Raw genomic sequence first — 20,384 nt, 5'->3', positions numbered from 1 at the left:
CACTTATTTTTTGTAAATGAAAATTTGAAAATACTGAACAGTGGAGAGAATAGTAGTACAATGGCCCTATTGCTGGGTACCAGCCTCATCAGTTACCAACACCGAGTCCTTCCCATGGGGGGTGGGGGGCGGGTGTCAAGGCGCCGGCCGCAGGGAGGTGATGTGCCCCAGGGTCCCTGGGAACCTCCTGTAAAGCCGCGCCGCTCCCAGTGACTCTGTGACATTGGATCCTTGGCGGGAACACAGAGAGCCAGCGCCAAGCTCTCAGGGTAGGACAAGCTTTGACAGGAGAGCCAACAGCTGGGACACAAGGACTTTTGTATTAAGGGGAAAAAAGTTGTATTTGGAAAGAATTCTCCACCTATTTGGACTGATGCCTCCTTGACTAGTCTCCTTTGTCCTCCTATGTTGGGGCTTACCTCTAAAAGGATCAAGGAAGCAAGGAGGCTAGCCTGGGCATACCTGGAGGGTGGCAGGTGGGCTGGTACGCCTCCAGTAAGTCAAGTCCCCTGTGTCCTTCTTTTTCCATCTGACAAAGCTTCCCTGAGCACACACCATATGCCCAGCGTTGTGTTCTAGTTATGGGGACACAGTGTAAACAGGGCGGCAGAAGACGCTTTCCCACTCACAGCTTACACTCCAGGGCCGGAGATGGACAGTTACGAGGGAGTACACCATGTAGCATGTCAGATCGCCTTACGTGCTACAGTGAAAAATAAAGCAAGGAAGGAGACCGGGGTAGGTGCCAAACGATGACACTCCAGGCAGAGGGGACAGTAAATGCAACGGCCTGGGGGTGAAAACGCTCCTTCCAGGAACAGCAAGCACTTTGTGTGGCCGCAGCAGAGGGACAGCGGGGGACAAAGCTGGCAGGTGAGGTCAGGGAGGTGGGTCTGTGGGGAAAACTGGTGTTCTGAACTGGAGCCTTCAGACCTTGGAGCCCTCTGTAAAGGCCTTTGTTTTTCCTCTGCGTGAGAAGGGGAGCTATTGATGGGTTTTGAGCTAGAGGATTAAAGGGTCTGGTTTACGTTTTTATGGGACCAGCCAGGCTGGCTGTTTGCTGAGTGCAGAACAGGTGTAGGAGGTGAGGACAGAGGCGGAGAAGGCTGCCGCTGTCATCTCAGGTGATTGCGGATGGCAGCTCAGACCAGGGCGGTCATGGCGGGCACGGTCAGATGTGGTCAGTTTAGGGGCGTTTGGAAGGTAGAGCCAACAGTTTGTTGGCTGAATGTTGGGGCATGAGATGGGGAGAGGGGTCAGGAATGACCCCAAGATGTTTGATCCCGGCAGTTAGTTTGTGGGCTGGCTTTCCTGGAATGGAGATCCTGTAGGAAGGTGGTTTTGGGGGGAGGGTTGGGAATTCTGTTTTGAACAGGTTACATTTGAGATGCCCAGGCATCACAAAATGCAAATGTCGTCGTCCACTGGACCCATGTGTCTGGGCAGAGGCCTGGCCCAGAGTCACCCCAGACAGCCATGAGATCGCCGAAGGCGTGATCATAGACGAGAAGTGGACCAGGACTGACCTGGGGTTCTGGTGTAACAGGGACGTTTCTCCTGGCCTCCTGCGGCCCGGTGGTCAGGCCTGGGGATTGTTCAGAGGGTCCTAGCGCTATGCCTCCTCTCCACTTGCCACTTTCAATTCTTAGCATTTGCCCTGCTGTTGAAGGTGAAAGCGGGGCTAGCCTCATTTTAGTTGAAAGGAGCAGAAACTCTCAGGTTAGCTTGAGCCGTGGGGATTGTAGTAAAGCTGCAGACAGGGATTGAAAGGCAGGAGTTTTGATCGTGCCCCAAAGAGTGCAGGCGAACCACTGGGAAGTCATTCAGGACCTGGGCTCCAGGGACCGAGTTGGTTCAGGGCCCGCCAGGCGCAGGGGTCGGACGGTATTCATTCACTCCTCTTCTCTGTTCCCTTTCTCGCTCCCCGAGGTTTTGGCCTACTCACTGCCCCTGTACCTCCACATTGTCTTTGCATTACCTGGTCTTGTTAGGTCTTTCAGCTCTGATGCATTTTATATCCCAACTTTCTGTGATCCACATTCAAACTGGCAACCCTCGTTGGTGATTAGTTTAGTTAATTGCCCTGAGCCCTGCTGGGTGGAGCTTTTGCACTGGGCTTTCTTTCTTTCATTTTTTTTTCAATAATTTTTTTAAAAGATTTTATTTGTTTATTTTTAGAGAGGGGGAGGGAGGGAAAAAGAGAGGGAAAGAAACATGAATGTGTGGTTGCCTCTCAAGCGCCCCCTACTGGGGACTTGGGCTGCAACCCAGGAATGTGCCCTAGACTGGGAATTGAACCAGTGACCCTTTGGTTTGCAGGCCCGCACTCAATCCACTGAGCCACACCCGCTAGGGTGCACTAGGCTTTCTTATTGGCTGCTGGCAGCCTATGTCTTTGCAACCTTTGGGTCAGGTGACTTCTACTCCAGTCGGCTGTTGCCACAGTTGTGGAGGTGCTACGGGGTACAAAATACAAGGTCCACGATAGTGACGGGCAGCAGTAATAACGACAGCATGATGTACTGATTAAGGCACACTCTGAATCAGGCAGCCTGGCTCAAACCCGACCTTTACCACTTGCTGTGACCTTGGACGGCGTATTTAACCTAACTGTACCTCCGTCTCTACATCTCTAAGTGGAGAATAATAGTGAACTACTTCTTAGGGTTGTGATAATGAGTACATGAAATAATCAATGAAACACTTAGAGCTCAATATTTAATTAGGGCTCAAAAAAAGTTAATTCTTATTGTCTCAACTACCAGTTGGATCGTTCATCTCACTAAGGTAGGTTTTTTAAAGGAACGTTCTCATTCAGTCCTTCAGAAAATGCCGATGAGATAGGTCATCTATTCGGCCCCATCAGACAGATGTGAAAAGGAAGGTACAGGAGGCACCTCGCTTGTCCAAGAGCCCTCAGCTAGGAAGAGGTGGAGTCGGGATTCAGACACAGGTTTGTCGGGCTCCAGAACCACGGTTCTGAATCACTATGCCCCTGACAGGGGACCTGTGCCTAAATGCCCACCCTGGGTCACTTCCTCTGTGAGGCTGTGGGCAAGAACACCACCGGGAGGTACAGCCCCCGCCCCCCAGCTCTCCTTATCCTACAAGGGGCTAGTGCCTCGTTCCCTGAATGCAAGCTGCTAAAGCAGCGACTGTGTGCCTCTCCCGCTCTGGTCTGCCAAGGCAGCTCCTCCCTTGTCCCGTGTGGTCGGCCCCTGGATAAGTTAGCAGACTACGGCTTATTTCTCCCATTTGACAGATGCAGAAACTGAGACTCAACAAAAAGATAGAACTTAGATCTCTCGGTCCTTTCCCCTACTCCCACCCCTCCCCTCTCAGGATAAAACTGATCTGGGATGCCCTGCGAGTCCTTGAACAGGGTGAAGTAAAGGCCAGAAGAACCTGGGGCCAGAATGGAGAACCTCAGAGCTGGAAGGTGCTGCATTTAAGGCCAGGAGTCACTGGGCCTTACTCTGCCCACTGCTCAGCAATGTAGCCAGTTCTGCAAAGCCTCCTACTCATAGCCTGAGGTTCATTTAGGCTTTAAAGGAAACAAAACGACCTGCTTTCCTGGTGCCAGTTTAATTTCGTGAAGTATGCCTGTCTGACCCTGGGGCTTGATGCGGGCTTCCCGACTCAGGAGCACAGGGAGGACAGGCCATCTGCAGGCTCCTGGCTCTCACCTGCCTCTTCGAACCCTCACACACCATGCAGGGCCTTGCCTGGGCTCCAAGGTGGTTACCAGTAACAGTCCCTGAGGCAGTAACAGTCCCTGCCGCAGCACATCCCTGGCACCTGACAGACAAGGATTTGAATCTCCACCTTGCGCCTACTCACTATGTGGCTTGTGGCAAGTCACTTAACCTCTCTGGGCTTCCGTTTCCTCATGTGTGGTCCTCTTGCATGGGGTCACTGTGAGGGTGGAATAGGATGTCTTCACATAGTCCTCGTTGCCGAGCCTGGTGTGTGGCAAATACTACTCTTGTTGTATTAGGCGTTAAAATCCCATGGCCCGTACACAAATGTCACGCACTCGCTGTTGGCATGGGAATGACTAAACGAATCACCTTTTAGGAACATAACAAAAAATTAGAATGGAAGTTTATTTGGGTGACAGTGTGGAAGAAACATTAGGAGGGACATGATTAGAAAGAAAGCATGTCCATTAGGATGATGTTTGGCTGTTGGCAGGAAAAATCCAACCATGTTCTTAGTGGTTCCTTAATATCCACTCTCCTCTTCTTCCTTAGTCAACAGAACCCCTACATTTCAGCTGGGCACGCAGCAGTCCCGGAATGAAGATTGCACGTGCCTTCCCACATCCTAGGTATGGCCACATGCATTCTTGCCAACAAGACATATTTTGTGTGACTTCCAGAAAATATCTTGAAAGGGAGGATATATACACTTTACACCTCTCTTTCTCCTTGCTGGCTGGAATTTGAGACGTGATGACTGGTTCCCAAGCAGCCATCTTGGACCATGGGGTGCATTAAAGATGGGTGCTAATTCTTTGACTCTCCTTCCTTCGAGAGGACGAATCTATTTAGAAGAGACTATTCCCCCTCCACTTGAATCTGGGCCGGCCAACAGAGTATAGTAAAAATAATGGTCTGCCATTCTGGCCTCACTCTTAAGAGGACTGGCAGCTTCTGCCATGGCCTCTTGGATCCATGAGCTGCCGTGGAAAAGGTCAAACCACTCTGTTGGAGAGACCAGTGGGAGAGGCCCTGAGACTGCGTGGAGAGGCAGAGGGGACCATTGGAGCGGAGCACTGCACTCATTCCCACCAAAGCACCGGCATCCGGGGTAGACGTCTTGGTCCTCCACATGAGCCCGGTCTGACTACAACCGAGTGACTAGTCAATGCCTATGGACCAGCTGCAAGGATCCCAGCTGAGCCCTGTCCAAATTTCTTATGCACCACATGGTAGAAAATAATCAAATGGTTGCTGTTTGGGGGTAGTTTGTAATGTAGCAACAAATAACCAGGACCGAACATAAGGTAGAAGCTGTTTGCTGAGAATGTTGCAACAATTACATGAGCTCTGATCTGGTCACGTTCCAGATTTCTTGTTACATGAGAAAAGTAGACCCTGTCTGTTTTGATGCTTGATGATGCCGTGGGCTACTGCCTGGGGCCTCAGTTTCCCCACAACTGTTAAATGGAGCACTAGCTCTGGCCCTATTACATCCCAAAGTGCCTGAGAGGACAGAGTAAGAATCAAGGAGAGAAGACCTTTCTTATGTAGTAGAGTATTTGTATCCAGAGAGACTGAATGACATGCTCCAGCTGTTATAATATATTTAATGTGTTCATAATGGCTGTGAACTTGTCATGAGACAATTGTAAAAGATTTCGGAATTAGACACATTAGGGCTCAAGGCTCATCTCTGCTACTTTCTAACATGACAAATTAGGTCAGTCACTAAATCTCTCCAAGCCTTAGTTTCCTCATCAATAAAACACAGGCGATGCTATTTCCCTTGTAGAGTCTGCATGAGGATTAAATTAAATGAGATTAATCCATCTATGTGATAAATATTAAATATCTCTCGTGTGCCTGGCCAGACCCACTCCTGGTATTGGTGGGAGCTGGGAGCCACTCACCCCGCCCCCGCCCCCAGAACTAAATATTTAAAAGCTATAAATCAACCTAATACATTGTTTTTAAAATGTCCTATCCTTCTCCTCGATGAATAGAAGAACTTCAGAACAACCTGGAAGGCCAGGATCAATTTGGGAGCCTCAGATTCCTCAGACAGTTTTGCTGAAATGTATAGGGGTGGCCATGGGGAGAGCTGGCCCCAAGCTCCCCGCACCCCGCCACCCACCCTGGCCTGTTCCCTTCCTTTCTTATCCTCGGCTCCGCCCACAGGCTTCTGTGTAGACACCTCAGGCTGCCTGTCTGCTTCCCCTTCACCCCTGAGCTCGCCACTGCCCTTTGGCTAGTTCCTGGGCCTAGTGTTTTGCCTCCAGAGAACAGGCCTGGAAGCAGGCTTGGGGCCTTTGGGCACGGAACTCAGAGATCCTAGGAACCGGAAGTATGTCCAGAGTGTGTGTGTGGGGGGGGGAAGGTGTGCGTGGGTGTGTCCCCTTGGCCTTGTAGGGACAAATGCAGCTGGAGGAGCACCAGAGAGAGGTCCTTTAAAGCATGAAACCAGGGCAGGGTCCCTGTTACCTGTATCTAAGGGTGGGCCTGGTCAGGCCTCTGCTCGAGTGGGGAGTCCATCAGTGAATGAGGCAGACACCGTCCCAGCCCCTGAATAGAAGGGCTTCACTCCTTCAGTCTGGACCTCAGTCTCAGCCCAGTCTGTAAGGGGAGGGCTTGACTGGTCCTGCCTCTCCGAGTCTGTGTTGGAGACCAAAGGCTGGGACTTGGTGAACTCAACATAAATTTCCTAGTGGCCAGGAGAGCAGGTGGGTGGGCGCACACTGAACACTTGAGTGACACACTTCCTCCTCCAACCCGAGCCCAGCTCAGCGGGAAAGGCCTCCGCCATCTATTCATCCCCACCACCCCTTCAGCAGTCAGAACAACGACCTGACTTCCCACGACACCAGGAGGAAAAAGCCCCTTGCCAAGCCCTGCAAAGCCTGCTCCATCAGCTTCTGGTCATCTCCAGTCCTGCCGGTACTCACTGCGCTCCAGCCCCTCTGAACTTCCTTATGTTCGGGAAATACACGGCATCCATGCACGCCTGTCCGCCTGGAGCACCCAACTGTTTGCATGGCTAGATCCTCTCCTCATTCAAGGCTGAGCTTGAATGGCCCCCATGACGTAGAGACAGTCACAAACGCCCTCTTGGGAAGAGCTCTCTCCTAGGCCCAGCACTCTCTATCCTGCCGCCAGTTTACCTCCTTCCTAGCGGAGCCAGAAGCGGTGGCGTGGAGTGATAAGAGGCCTCGCTCAGAGCCCAACCGTGTGAGTCCAAATCTCGTCTCCTCTACGTACTGGACACCTGAGTGACTCGTTCAGCCTGTTTCCCCATGAATACAGATGCTCCTCGATTCACGGCGGGGTGACATCCTGATAAACCCATTGTAAGTTGAAAGTGCTGTAAGTGAAAAATGCATTTAACACACCTCACCCACCGAACATGCTGTCTTTGCCCAGCCTACCCGAAACATGCTCAGAACACGTGTGTTAGCCTACAGTCGGGCAATTATGTTGCGTTCCATCTACTTGCCTGCTTTTTCTCACCAGAAGCAGGAGACACAGGTGAGCATTTTGTAGACAGGATGAGATGGGAAAACACAAAACACAATATCCAAATAACACGGCAACACGGTAGACTCAGAGTATCAGCTGTTTGCCCGATCAGCAAGGAGTATTATCCCTGGCCTGCGGAAAATATCAAAATTCACAATTTGAAGTATGATTTCTACTGAATGCATATCATTTTTCACACGGTCCTAAGTCAAACTATCATAAGTGGAAACCACTGTAAGTGGGGACTATGTGTATATTATTCAGCTTCTCGGTTCCCCTCTAGAGTTGATTCGACCTCTGTTTTCCCACCTGTGAAAGGGGGTTATAATTACTCTGACAGGTTTACTGTGAGATTAAAAGAGCCAACGCACATATTTATAGCCTGGGGAACAGAGCCTGGCACCAGCAGCACATTTGTTTGCTATTACATTAACACTTGTTGTTTGAAATTATCTTGTCTATTTCTCTCCTTGCTGTCTCCTTTCTCTCTCTGAAAGGCAAACTCCCCACAGCAGCCTCTTTGTCTGCCCTGCTCCACTCTGCCTCCCACGGTGCCTGGAGAAACGAATTCCAACGAGAAGCTGCCCCGGGCTGAGCGAGCCCTTATAAACATTGCCCTGTGCAGATGGGGGACCCGAGGCAGGGGTGGAGCAGCCGGGAGCGACGGCCTGCGTGCACCGTCCGGCCCCACGCAGGGGCGTCTGTCACAGGTGGGCCCAGAGTCCCGCTCCAGCGCCGCTTTTCCGCGACGCCAGCGTTTTTGTTCCTGCGCATTTGTCTTTCAAGGCCCGGGCCAAAGCTACGGCGGCGGCGATAAAGCGGCCCGCGGCCCGCGGCCCGCAGCAGCTGCGGCAGCGACCTCTGGGTTCCCGGTGCGCGAGCAAAGGCATTTGCATGAAAACAGGAACTCCGTTTGCAGAAAGGACCCGTTCGGGTGTGCTTCGCGCGCTTCAGCCCCACAGCTGTGCGCCCCTCCCGGGACAGGCGAGGTAGCGCAGAGCGGGGGAAGACCTGCCCACCGCGCGGCCCCCGCGCAGCGCCTCATCCCCCCCGCCTGCGGAAAAGGCGGTCTGGACTCGTGCTTCTGCCGACTCCTCACACTGTTTACGGAGGCGTGGAAGCGGGGCCTGGGGACCCTGACCTCGCCGCGCGGGGCGGGCGGAAGGAGCCAGGCAGTGGCGGCTCCAGGTCTCAGGCCCCAGCCCTCTCCTCCGCAGCCGAGGACCCCGACTCCTCACCTGTTCAATGTGGGGTGCATGAATGTCACCAGTCCTATCTTCCCCAGAAAGCAGCTCCCCCGAGCGTGCGCGCCCTGCACGCAGTAGGGGCTCGGTGAATGAGGCCTCCGTAGACCCTTTCCAGAGCTTTCCCTCAGCCATCCCTCTTTCGGAATCCCTCCCAACAGCCACTGGAGGCAGGATAAGCTAAGTGGCAAGAGCAGGGGTTCCGGAGCCAGGGAAACCTGGATTCAAATTCTGCTCTGCCACTTGCCAGCTGCGTAGCCAAGAGCAAGCGACCCTGCCTCTGAGGCCTCAGTTTCCACATCTGCAACGCAGAGATGCAACGGTCCGTAGGGTGCTTAGCTTCCTCAGTGTCACAAATCAAGTGCTTAATTTATTCTTACAATCACCACGTCCAGTTAAGGGATGTGAAACACACTCAAGGTAGGAAGGGGCTTTTCCAAGGTCGCACAGAGGGTCAATGGGAAACCTTCCAGGTCCCCTGAGTATAAGGATTGTGAGGCCTCAGCAGCCTCAAGGGTGAGCTCCCCAAATACTTGCTAGTTCCATAGAGCCCAGTAGAGGTGAGGGGCAAGGAGCTAACAGTCATCCCTCTCCCCTTCCCTCTTTTACCCCCACCCCACCCCACCCCACCCCACCCCACCCCACCCCAAGAAGAACGTGCAATTCTCCCCTGGGGACGGGAAGGGTAATGGCTGGCTGCTCCAGTGCCTGGAGTGGGGTTCTAGGATGAGTGTGTCTCCCAAGTTGAAACCCTTTATTATTTTTTTAATTTTTATTATTTTTAATAGAGAAAACCCCAAAACCCTTTCTGCAGGAACCCGCCTGCTATTGAGGGCCGACCACAGTCTCTCCGCAGTTCCTTGCTGGGAAGGAAGCCTCACGCTGCCCCCCAGTGGCAGGCGAGGTTGTCGGGGCCGGGTGAAGCTGACAAACGAGGGAACCCGAGGAGGGAGCTTCACTTAGCACGTGGTTCGGACTGTCTGGAAGAAGGAGGGACAAAGTACAGCCAATCCACCCCCTCCACCATTCCCCGCCCGCCCCTTGCTATTCAGTGGTCCAGGTGGATGTTGGGAATCATGGGAAGAGAGAATAATAGACTGGATTTGAAAGGCACAGCAGTTTTTTCATTCTGCTTTTATTTATTTCTGAATAGATAACACATTTACATGATTCAGAAGATTAAAAAGACGGCAGAGTGAAAAGGAAGCCTTCCTTCCACTCTTGTTCCCCAGGCTCCCAGTTCCCCTTCCCACGCAGAGGCAGTCCTTGTCATGTGCTTCCTGTACGTCCTCCAGCGGAAAGTCGATGCAAATGAAAATGTTTTACAGGATCAGTAGTTTCCTCCACATACTCTTGAGCATCTTGCCGCTTCGCTTTAAAATGTATCACGGTATTTGTTCCGTGTTGATTCCCATCAAGCTGCCTCATTCTTTTGAACAGCTGCATACTATTCCATTGTACGAACCTCATAATTATTTGATTGGTCTTCTATTGAGGAGCCTTTAGGTGGTTCCTAATCTTTTGTAATTGTGATGTTACAACAAATCACCTTGACTGTTATGCCCAGGTAAGAGTGATTCACTTAGCTATTGTTACATAATGAACAAAGGGCTTTAAACAAAAAGCTTATTGTTATTACTCATAGGAATCGCTGGTGACCCTGCTGATCTGCGCCAGGCTGGGCTTATTTTGCCTGGGCTCCTTGTGTCTGGGTCACAGGGCAGGGCAGCCGGGGGCGGCGTGTCTAGGAACAATGGGTCAGTCACGCGTCTGGGAGTCAGCCAGCTGCCTGCTGGGGTAAGAGGCGTGCCTGAGCCGTGTCTCTCATCCTCCGGCAACGTGCAAGGCCTCTTGAAATTCCGTGACTGGCATCATATTTCATCACATTCTGTTGGTCTAAGCGAGGAATGAGCTAGCCCAGATTCAAGAGGTGAGGAAATGGAAAAACCCCTCTCCAAGGGAGGAGTGGCAAAGTCATACTGCCAAGGGCACAACGCAGGGAACGGGACCTATTGTGGTCATTAGAAAATAACTTTTAAACAACGTTTTTACTTTTTAATAGTTAGATTTACAGAAAGGTTCCAAAGACTGTGCAGAAGTCCTGCATACCCCTGTACCCAGTTTCCCTTATCGTTGATATTTTATGTTACTGCGATACATGTGTCACAACTAAAGAACCGACAGTGATACATGACTGTGAGCTAAAGTCCGTACTTTATTCATTGGTTTTTCCTTCATGTCTGCGCTCTGCTCCAGGATCCCATCCAGACCACACTGCATTCAGGCATCGGGATCCCATCCAGAGCGCAGTATATTACCTTTAATCACCATGCTCCTTAGGCTCCTCTTGGCTGTGACAGTTTCTTAATTTCCTTGTTTATGACAACCTTGACAGATGACCGGCACTCCTCCAATAATCACGTTTTCTGTGGAAGGTCTCTTAATTTAGGTTTGTCCAGTGTTTTCCACACGATTAGACTAGAGTTATGAGTTTTGAGGAAGACCACAGAGGAAAAGCATCATTGCCAACACATTCTATCAAGAAAACGTGCCATCAGCATCACTCGTCATTGATGACGTGAACCTTGATCACCCAGCCAGCATGGTGTTTGCCAGGTGTCTCCCATGGAATGTTACTCGTTTCCCCCTTTTCACATTTTCTCTGTCAAAGGAAGTCACTCTGTCCCAGCCACGCTTAGGAGATGCAGAGTCGTTCTCTACTTCCACAAGGGGGCAGTATCTACACAAGTTATTTGGAATTCTGTTAGTTGTTTCTTCTCTCATTTGTTATATCAGTGTGGGCCCAGGGAGATTTATTTTATATTTTGCATCATCATCTAAGTCCTGTGTTACTTATTTTGTTGCCCAAACTGGCCCAGTTTTGACTACTGGGACAGATGTTGGCTCCTGTGTCTCTTTGTTATGTCTTCATGACTTCCTTGTTTCTGACACTATGAGATGCTCCAAGCTCTGCTAATATATTTTCTACTCCAGCCCTAGAGTCAGCCATTTCTCCCGCAGTCCTCTTTATTAGGTATCTAACGGTATTAGAAACCAAGATCGGGGTGCTGGGTATGCTCTTTGCTCCTGGGGTCCAGTCTCAGTGGACAGAACTAAGAATTATGCATATGTATACTATCCGGCATATACCCATAACTATACTACTTCTGTATAAGTCCATGAATATTTATATGAAGCGAAGCAGGAGTTCATGCTCGTGCCTCCAACTCAAATCCATCCGTGTAGTTCATTTTATCCCTCTCCCCTTGCTTATCGATAACCTCTCACTTCCACAACGAGAACCTGACTCTTGCCCCCTGTTGACCATCCACTTACTTCATTGTTCAGTTCTAGGTCACATGCACAGCAGTTTCAGAATTGTCAACCCACACCCCTCTGTGATGGAACTTCACAGGTGAAATGCAGTGCTTACGGACCATTCTTTTGGTCTTCAGTCTTACTGTTTCCACTTGTTTCTAAAGTTATTCAGGTCCCCAGTGAGATTACGTCATACATTTGTAATGCAGTTAATTCTTTTACAAGATCTGCGTACACGAAGATGTGCTCTTTGTGCGGGAAAGCTCTGTGAGCTCTGACAAACGGGTGGTCACGTATTCACCACTACAGCGCCAGGCAGAACAGTTTCAGCCTTCTGCAACATCCGCTGCGCTTCGCCGAGGCGGCCCCCTCTCTTCAAATCCCCGGACCCCAGGGATCTGTTCTTTGTTTCTATAGCTGTACCTTTTTCTTAATCATGTAAGTGGAATCCAACAATCGGAAGCCTTTTGAGAATGGCTTCTTTCACTTAGCAGGATGCACTGACATTCATACTGTCGTGTGGGTTAGCGGTTTGTTCCTTTCGATTGCTGAGTAGTACTCTACAGTACGATGCCACGTTGTTCACTCAGCCACCTAGTCAAGGACAGCCCAGTTGTTTCCAGCTTTCCTGGGAATGTGAAGAAAGCTGTTACAAGTACTCGTGCGCAGGCTCTTGTGTGGACATGATATTTCTTGTCGGCCGGGTAAATAACTAATTGCCGGGTCATGTGGCAAATCTATTATTAGCTTCATAAGAAACTGCCAGTTTTTCAAAGTAACTGTACCATATTTTCACTCCCACCCGCACAGTGAGTTCCTTGTCCTCTGCAGCTTCCTCAGCCCTTGGCATTGCCACTTTTCTCAGCGTTTGTCTGTTTTAAAGGTAGAGTAGTTGTTGGAATTTGCATTTCCCTAGTGACAAGTGATGTTGAGAATTTTTCCCTATGTTTATTTGCCATCTGTACATCTTCGCACAGGTGTCTTTTCATGTCTTTTGCCCATTTTTAAACTGGGCCGTTTGTTTTCCTGTTGAGTTTCAGAAACTCTGTGCTCACCCCGGCTATCATCTCCTACCAGATGCGCCATTTGTCGATATTTACTCCCATCTTGTGGCCGGTCTTTTTATTCTCTAACAGTGCTTCTTATAAAACAAAAATTGAATAAAGTCCCACTTAACCAATTGTTTCTGTAATGGATCGCATTTTTGGTAGTGTATCTAAAACTTGTCACCAGACTCAAACTCAACCAGATTTCCTCATAACTTCTCTTCTACGAGTTTTATCGTTTTGTGTTCTACATTAAGGTCTATGAGCTATTTTGAGTGTATTTTAGTCATTTTTCATATAAGGTATGATGTCTGTATTGAGGATATTTTTCCTTCTCTTTTTGCATATGGACGTCAAATTGTTCCAACACTAGTAGTTAAAATATTATCTTTTCTCCATATAATTTCAATTTTAAAAAATTTACTAAGGCATGTTTTGTGGCCTAAGATAGGGTGTCCTAGAGAATGTTTTCCATTAGGGTCTTTACCGTATTCGTTATGGTCATTCTAAATTCCCTGATAATCCCAACGTTGGCGTTATACCTGAGTCTGCCTCTGAGGATGGTTTTGTCTCTCACGGCTACATTTGTGCTCGCCTTTTGGCAGGTGTGGCAGGCTGGGAATGGATCTTGAGGTGGGAAGACTATCCTGGATTATTCAGGCGGACTCTACATGCAGCCGCCTGCGTCTGTGTGAGAGGGAGGCGGAGGGAGATTGGACACGCAGACAGGACGGTGATGTGACCACGGGGAAAATGATTGGAGTGGTTCAACCCCGAGCCAAGGAGTGCTGGCAGCTACCGGGGAGGCTGGCAAGGGATCTGTCGCTTGAACCTGCAGAGGAATGCGGCTCTGCAGACACTTTGGCTTCAGCCTAGTGGTACCGAGAGATGTTGGATTTCTGACCTCCAGAACAATACAAGAATGAATTTTGATTGTTTGAAGCCACCAGGCTTGGTGGTAGTTTGTTCCAGCAGCCTTAGGAAACTAATACAGCATGCCTTGTACATTTTTTTTGAAAGCTGGACATTTTGTGTAGAATAATAAATACTGAAAGAAACAGGCCTTTAATGTGAGGATTGATGTTAATCGTGCTAGGAGTTGGGCTGCATTTAATGCTCGTTGTAGCTCTAGGAGCCTTGGGTTTCAAACTCCTTTGTATCCTTGTTTCTGCCTCCCTTTTTGGCTCTGGAGCTCTCCTTTGCACCGGTCCTCTGAGAGAGTCTGTGTCTTACACCTCTTTCAGCTGTAATTACTCTTATTATACTGGAGCTTTATTGCTGTGGTGGTCTAGTGGGGCGGAGGGAGGGCGTTCTCTAATCTAATTAAGTTTCAGGCTTTTAATGGGCTTGCTTCTCATCTCAGGGGTGCAGCTTTTTGGAAGAGTTTCTGTTCCACCTCCAGGGATAGAGCTATCCCCTACCTCCTTTTCTGGTCCTTTTCCCAGGTACAATATCCTAGCCTATTTCCTCTCTCATCTACGGCTTTTATTTTTCCCTGCCCTGGGTAAAACAGGAAGTCTGGAGAGGTTCCAGTTTCTTTTGCCTTAGCTGCAATCAAGTCTCTGAATTGCCCTCTGGCAAAGTCCTAGCTGCAGGAGTTTCGGAAATGGGAACTGGGTCTGGGAGGGCTTCCCCATGGCTCTGCTTTGCCTCGCTCTGCTTGAGTTACACGGGGAACTCTGTCTGATCTTCCACATTGGAACCCAGTGAGATTCCTGGAGGAAGAATCTGCAAAAGTGTAGGGGCTTCCCCACTCCCCCATGACTGGGCACCCCAGGAGCTCCTGACTCTTAACACTAGTCCCCACTCAGCCTTCAGCAATTCATCAGAATTACCCCTTAAGTGTTCCCACCAATTTATGGCATCGCTACAGGGGAGCCAATTTTGGTGCCGTATCTCTTTGGAAGCAGCTGACTCCCCTGATTTTTGGATGGCAGTTCGCCTCGCAACCTCAGTTCTCTGATGGATTCAAGGAAAGCCATTGATTTTCAGCTTGTCCAACTTTTTCTTGCTGTAAAAACAGGAATAATGGCTTTCGAGCTCTTTACATGTTGGAGTTGAAACCAGAAGTCCCTATTGTGGCCATTTTTATATCAATCTACCACAGCAAGTAAGAAATATTAAGGGTCACAAAATCACAGGACTGTAATCTTGGAGCCATAAAGACTTTAGCACATAGACTCAGAGTTTTGCAACTGAGAAAGCATAAAGTTAAGAATAAAACTTCCCCAGATTGAAAATCTCCATGAACTCTCCACGTCTTCCAGGCTGACGGGACATGAAATGTTTTTCATCATCTGCCCCGTCTCGCCTGTCCAGCCTCACTCTTCACCACCCATCTCACCTCCCACCCAAACCCTGCGGCCCTCACTGCCCCCTAGAAAACGAACTTGACATCGTACTCAGGGCTCCCGCCAAGTAGTAAACCAATGGAAATAACCCGATGCACCTTGGACATTGCGGAGGACGTGGCCAACCCTATTGAATTAGCATAACAATAATTTGTTACTTTAATCGGTGAATACAATTGTAAAGCTCATATCATTGCATGTAACACATAGAAGTATTAACAGTGGCCAGTCTCTATCATGTGCTCAATTTGTGCCTGATACTCTTCTAAGCACTTCGTTTGTATCGATTTGTTTTTATTTTCCTAACTTTATGTGGCAGGTATATTATTATTCCCATTTTAAAGATGAGGAAACTGAGGCGTAGAGAGGTTAGCAACCTGCCCAAGGTTACCCAGATGCCAAGTGTCCAAGCTGACCAAACTCAGGGAGACTCATCCCTGGGTTGTAATCAGCGTAAAGCTCATACTATTTGCCAGACACTCTGCTCATGCCAGATGCTTTATGTACATGGTCTCCCATCTCATGATAATTCCCACTTAACACATGAAGAAACAGAGGCCCAGACAGGGTAGGTGACTGGCCCAGGGTCACACAGCAAGTAAAAGCTGAAGCTAAAGTTCATATTGGGTCTGCTTGCTGTAAATTCCACACTCCCTCTTATTTTCGGCTTGGCTTATGGGCCGCCTGTTGAGGAAAGGATGCCGTGGCCGCGCTGTCAGGCCATCAGGCCCCTGCTCTTCCCTCAGACACAGGTCAAGGGTTGCTTCTGCTGCGATGCGCTCCCCGTCCTCCCTCTCACCCCGCCCCAGCGCCCCAGCCAGCCCTTTCCTTGTTGTGACTGCCCCCCCAGCCCAGCCCTCAGGTGGTCTTGGGTTCCATCAGGACTCTGCTGGGGGACCTCGATGAGCCCTTCCTGCCAACATTTGAGCCAGGATTCTCTTCTCGTCTGCAAAATGGTGCCAAGAAAGTACCTCCCTCTTAGGGTCGGATGAACTGTGCGCCAATCTCAGCCAAGTGCCTAGTGAAGCACTTACTACACGGTGTCATAATTACCTGTGTGACTGTCTGCCTCCGTCTCGTGACTGGGGGGTGGGAACTGCTTCTGACTGATCCCGTTGCCCCTACCACCCAGTACGGCTTAGAACAGGCGTTAAATAAATGTGAGGTAAAAGGGTAAAAAAATTTCTTAAAAATGTACCTTAGGCTCCTAATCTCATAACTTCATACATAAAATCTAAAAATGTTGCCTCACATCACGGCAAAGTTGGAAGGGTCTCAGAGAGCAACTTCCTGAGGCTTTCGATCCTTCTGACAAACACCCACCATTAGTGACACACTGTGTATTGCCAAGCGGGGCACACGTGTACGCACGCACATGCGCGCGCGCGCACACACACACACACACAGAAAGTTTCGAAAAATGGCATTTCCCCTTACTACGTGGGATAAACTTAGATCTGTCTTCTCTTCCTCCTCTCTTATCTTTTCCATAAAAAAAAAAATGCTGGTTTTAGTTTCCATGAAAACAAATGCTAGTTTAGTTTCTTGAAGTTGATTTCATGAACCACGATTGTGTTGTGTCCTGAGGTTTGAAAGAATCTCTCTCCTGCATCCCTGCCCAGAGTCCCAGCCTCGCACACCCTGCGAAGGGCGGCTTCCCCCTCAGGAGGTGAGAGGTTTCGTTACTGAACAGCATTCATTGTTAGAAAGCCCTTCTTTCCCCTACGCTGAAACAAGCCGCCCAGTGACTTCCTCATTGGTCGCCTCTGCCTTACTGGTCTCTCTGGCTGCATGCTGTCAAGCTTACTTCAACCTCACTGTGTTTCACCGTCTCCCCCTGCTCCCACGCGTGAGTCCACCCAAGTGCACAGAGCCACTCTTTGGGCCTTGATCTTCACCCTCACCTCCTGTTAACGCACTTGTTTGCTTTCTCGGGGTGAGGGGCACAGGAGGCAACCCATCCATAGTGGCTGAAGTCTTCAACTCCCGAAACGGAAGTTTTGGGGGGGCTGAGTGGATATCAGAGTCTGGAGCCATGGCGGGAGGGTAGTGCTAGTGATATCGGGGACCCACAAGCCCCAGAGGGTCCCACAAGGGTCCTCCATCCTGAGGGGCTTCCTGCCCGCCCTCCCCACCAGGCTGCCAAGTCGTGCCTGCTACCTCTGCGGGAGTCTGCCGCCTTCACCTCGGAAGGCCAAGGGCTGGGGGCAGCGCGGACCACATAGTTGGCCGTGCCTGGTGCAGACTGAGAACACACGGCCGTCGTTCAGACGTCATGGAGTGTTCCAAGACAGTGATGTCGGAGCCGTAAAGCAAGCATGCGTCCCTCTGAGTGAGGGTCTTTGCAACTGCAGGGGTCACACACCCGCGATGCCCACCTGGCACTTCGCAGGAAGCAGGTTCAGCAGAGTTGTGTGAGTGAGGCCGGGGCCCGGGCTGGGGTCCCAAGTGCAGGCTGTTAACCCAGGCCCACGGGTATTCACGGAAGGGGGTCATTAGTGATCGCCTGGCCCAAACCTTTCCACGTGCAGTTGTAAATCTGAGGCCCAGAGACGTGGCCCGATGTCAGCCCGCACATAGGTGGCGGGGCAGAGTCAGACCACATCGAGCCCTGGGACCCTCCCTCTCTTTCCTCTCCATTCGTTCCTGAATGGGTCTCATCCTGTGCAGTCTTTAGAAACCGTTCCCATGCTGACAACTTGCAAATGTCTGTCTGTCTCCCCACCATCCCCGCCTCTCCCCCAAGCCTCAGACTCTGGTGTCCAGCTGCCTCCAGCTGCAGTGGCCTCTTGCTTCTTCTCCACCCCTGCTTCTTCCCCGACCCTCTTCCAAAGTGACGCTGCCAGCCACCAGCGTGTGACTCTTCAATTTGCAGACTGGATCCTGCCACACCCCTGTTCTCTAGCCCCCCCACCCCAACCCCAGCCTGTAGGGCCAGGCCCTGAGGTTTCTGCGGTGACTGGCAGCCCCCTCTCCCTGTGCTGCCCCTATCATGACCTTACTGTTGCTCAGCACCCCCACCCTGCCCCGCCCACTCCATTCCGGCTCTGCTCACATGCCCCTCCCCTGGCAGGTCTTCCTGAGCCCCTTGTGCCAGACACACCCCACCCCTATCTCCCCCCCCCCACCCCGCCTTCTTGACTTTCCTTGTACCAGTTAACCTTCCCTGAAATTATGCTGCATATTCGTTTCTTTATTTTCCACCCTCCCCTCTAGAAAGTACAATAGCTTACGTGGCTTCCTTCAGTCAGGGCCTGTCTTGCCCACCACTCGATGGCTCAGGGCCTTGAATGGTGCCCGGCACCCACTGGCGCTCTCTCGAGGGTTGTTGTAGGAATGAATGAGCTGCTAATGAAACGAATTCATTCAGAGGCTTTTCTGTGTCAGGTGCTGGGCTAGTCACTGAGGACTCAGACACAGAACGAGGGGACAAGCAAGGGTCTCCACCCTCCAGGAGCTGGCTCGCTGTCTTAGGGAAAGACAGAGCTTTGGAGGAGCAGCAGGGTGACGGGGCGGCTCGTCCAAGCCGAAAATGAGCCCCATCTAAGAAATGGGTGAGGGTGAAAGCTAATGGGTCCTTGTAGCAGGATTTTAGATGGCACTTGCCATTTAGAGGTCTTGACAGCCCCCAACCCCCACCCCCACCTAAAAAGTCACACTGGGGGAGTTAACAGGGGAGAGAAGTACGAAGTGGGGGGTGCATTTCTTAGGATAGAAACTCACATTTATTTAGCTCCATTTTTATGCTTAGGACTTAAAACCTAAGTGTAAGACTCAAATAGTCACAGGTGGATGTCACTTGTCTCTTGCTGCAGATGAGGACACTGAGGCCCGGATTTGACCAAGGGCCGGGGCTGGTGCAACCACCTCACTGGACTGCATGCACTTTGCAGGACTGGCAGCCCGAACCGGTTTTTCAGCGATGTCTGTTTCTGAGGAGCCTGGGCCTCTCCGTCCCTCTCAGTCACTGGTCCCAGGCTGGGGCCCGATGAACTCAGGAGGAGGGCTCGTGGGCCCCCCAGACACAGAAGAGGTTGCACTTACAGACTGGGCGAGCCCCACTTCCTGCTGGCAGTGGAATCAGGAAGAAGGCTGGCGTGGCTCCACTCACAGGAAATCAAGCCTCACCCCGTGGGCATGTGGCCCAGCCAGGCGAGCCCTGTGGGGGCCGCGACACTCAGACCACCTCCCAGGGGATTCCCACCTCCCCGCTTCTCTTCCAGCTTTCTAGCCTCACACGGCAGGCAGCACACAGCTGCCCACCCCCTGCAGCCCCGCCCTGGAGTCACCAGTCCCCTCCTTCCATGTAAATCGTGTGACTGAAGTTTTGGGGGCCATCGAAGGCCCGGTCACCGCCTCCAGGAAGCCTTGAGAAGGCTCTCCCATTGGTAGTGCCTCCTCCTTTTCCTTACCCCCATAGCACCCCATAACCCTTCTTGTTTAGTTACGCAAACATTCGTCCATCCAACCCACAGCCACTCGCTGAGCGCAGGCTATACTCCCGGCACTTATTCTCAGACGTGAACCAGGACGTGGCCCCTGCCCTCGCAGAGCTTATGTCCAATCAGGGACGTTACACACTACTGGCCCATTCAAATTAAATTGCAGCTATGGTCACTGCTATGCAAGAGAAGTACCTGAACCTATTGGGGGGGTGGGGGGTATCAGGGCAGGAGAGATTTTCCTGAGGAAGGAGCACGTCACCCCAGACCCTGCTGTCCAGTAGGGCAGCCACATTGCCCGTGTGGCCACTGAAATATGGCTAGAGCCACAGAGGAACTGAATTTTAAATTGCATTTCCTGTTAATTACTTGAAATGTAAATTTTAAAACTCAAGCAGTATAAAAATATATGTGTTTTGTTGTTAACCACAACTGTATTGTTTTGGTGGGACTACATTTCACTTTAACTGTTGAAGATTTCAAAGACTAAAGAGAAAAATGGTGTAAGCTATCATAATATGTTTTATAGTGTTTACACGTTGAAATGATACAGCTTCAGATATCGGGTTAAATAAAATACATTAGTTAAAATTAAGATCTCCTGTTTCTTTTTCTATTTCAATCTGGGTCCCAGAAAATCGAAAACTCTCCCCATGGCTCACTCTGCCTCTCTAGAGACGGAGCTTGAGTAAGGGCAGAAGGTCCTCTGGGAGGAGTTAGCAAGTGGGCAGAGCGGGACGGATAAGGATGGGGGAGTCACTTTTCT

The 20,384-nt window shown here is 50.5% G+C and overlaps 1 long non-coding RNA gene across 2 annotated transcripts; it reads left to right on the top strand.

Moving 5' to 3' along the window:
- Positions 1 to 527: 527 nt before the first annotated feature.
- LOC123479686 (uncharacterized) lies at positions 528 to 13,881 on the top strand. Of its 2 annotated transcripts, XR_008427195.1 has the most exons (4): positions 528 to 873; positions 4,254 to 7,048; positions 7,715 to 7,927; positions 13,431 to 13,881. It is a non-coding gene; the product is annotated as an uncharacterized lncRNA (long non-coding RNA). The 2 variants fall into 2 exon arrangements; XR_006655379.2 differs by lacking the exon at positions 13,431 to 13,881 and having other exon boundaries at positions 7,715 to 8,057.
- Positions 13,882 to 20,384: the final 6,503 nt, after the last annotated feature.

This window comes from Desmodus rotundus, chromosome 6 (assembly GCF_022682495.2).
Source record: "Desmodus rotundus isolate HL8 chromosome 6, HLdesRot8A.1, whole genome shotgun sequence".
In the NCBI taxonomy this organism is placed as follows: Eukaryota; Metazoa; Chordata; class Mammalia; order Chiroptera; family Phyllostomidae; genus Desmodus; species Desmodus rotundus.
This window is presented reverse-complemented; position numbering and strand designations above follow the sequence as displayed.